This window comes from Otolemur garnettii, unplaced genomic scaffold (assembly GCF_000181295.1).
Source record: "Otolemur garnettii isolate 467f Iridium unplaced genomic scaffold, OtoGar3 scaffold00043, whole genome shotgun sequence".
In the NCBI taxonomy this organism is placed as follows: Eukaryota; Metazoa; Chordata; class Mammalia; order Primates; family Galagidae; genus Otolemur; species Otolemur garnettii.
Window position 1 is genome coordinate 10432224 of NW_003852438.1, and position 1506 is coordinate 10433729.

The window sequence follows — 1506 nt, forward strand, 5'->3', positions numbered from 1 at the left end:
TGAGCTATAGGCACCGAGCCTCCACAATCTTAACATGTGTTTTTGCACCTGCCAAAATTCTGACTGAGGCAGAAAAGATCATGGTTTATAATATAAATGGACTTTGGAGATACCAAAGTAATCAAATTTAACAAGTTTAACCAGGTGAAAATGAATTAGGAACTTTACATAACTCCCTCTCTGAGAGCATAGGAAAGGGCCTAAGACAAACTTGTCTTTAAATGGAAGCCAAAATGGGGGGAGGTGTTTTCTTTTGTTTTGAGACATGGTCTCACTCTTTTGTCTGGGCTAAAGTATAGTGGTGTCATAATAGTTCTCTGCAACCTCAAACTCTGGGGCTCAAGCAATCCTCCTGCCTCAACCTCCCAAGCAACTAGGACTACAGACATGTGCCAAGCCCAGCCAATTTTTAAATTTTTTGTAGAGAGTTCTTTTGGGTTTTTGTTTTTTTTTTTTTGAGGTCCAGACTCCCTGTTGCCCTGGGTGGAGTACTGTGGCATCACATCTCACAACAACCTCAATCAATAAGGCTCAAGTGATTCTCTTGCCTCAGCCTCCTGAATAGCTGAGACTATAGGCACCTGCCAAAATGACCAGCTAGTTTTTCTATTTTTAGTAGAGATGGGTTCTCACTCTTGTTCAGGCTTGTCTAGAACTCCTGAGCTCAAGAAATCCACCTATTTTGGCCTCCCAGAGTGCTAGGATTACAGGTGTGAGCAACCATGCCCAGTGAGACAGGATTTTGCTGTGTTGCTCAGGCAACTCCTGGCCTCAAGTAGTCCTCCTGCCTTGGTCTCCCAAAGTGCTAGTATTATAGGTGTAAGCCACCAGACCCCTCCCACCTCAGAGTTAGGTTTTGATACAGCCTGAGCAAGAATGAGACCCCTAGGGCCAGGCACCATAGCTCACACCTGTAATCCTAGCACTCTGGGAGGCCAAGGCTGGTGGATTGCTTGAGCTCACCAGTTCAAGACCACCCTGAGCAAGAGCAAGACCCTGACCCTGTCTCTAAAAAAACATAGCCAGGTGTTGTGGCAGGTGCCAGTAGTCCCAGCTACTCAGGAGGCTGATGTGAGTGAATCACTTAAGCCCAGGAGTTTGAGGTTGCTGTGAGCTATAATACCATGGCACTCTACCATGGTGACAAAGTGAGACTGTGTCTCAAATTTAAAAAAAAAGAGAGAGAGAGAGAACTCCCTTTCTACTAAAAATAGAAAACCTAGCTGGGTGTTGTGTCAGGCACATGTAGTCCCAGCTACTTGAGAAACTAATGTAAGAGGATTGCTTGAGCCCAGGAGTTTGAGGTTGCTGTGAACTGTGATTCCATGGCACTCAACCCAGGGCACAGACAGGGATTCTGTCTCAAAAAGAGGAAAAAGAAAAGAGAAAAAGAATTGGGTTTTGATAGGATGGATATACCCAGCAGAAACCCAGCTACCACTGTGGAAATAACCTATAGGCTATTTACTCAAAAATGGGTCCAAGGAATTTTTTTTTTTTTTTTTT

General features: G+C 44.4%; 1 protein-coding gene and 1 long non-coding RNA gene across 2 annotated transcripts in view; one reads left to right on the forward strand and one right to left on the reverse strand.

Moving 5' to 3' along the window:
* The window catches only part of IKZF4 (IKAROS family zinc finger 4), a 39450-nt gene that overhangs the window by 15534 nt on the left and 22410 nt on the right, over positions 1 to 1506 (forward strand). The gene's annotated exons all lie outside the window — the stretch shown is intronic.
* LOC111725534 overlaps positions 1 to 1506 on the reverse strand; it is a 20191-nt gene that overhangs the window by 11309 nt on the left and 7376 nt on the right. The window lies entirely within an intron of this gene.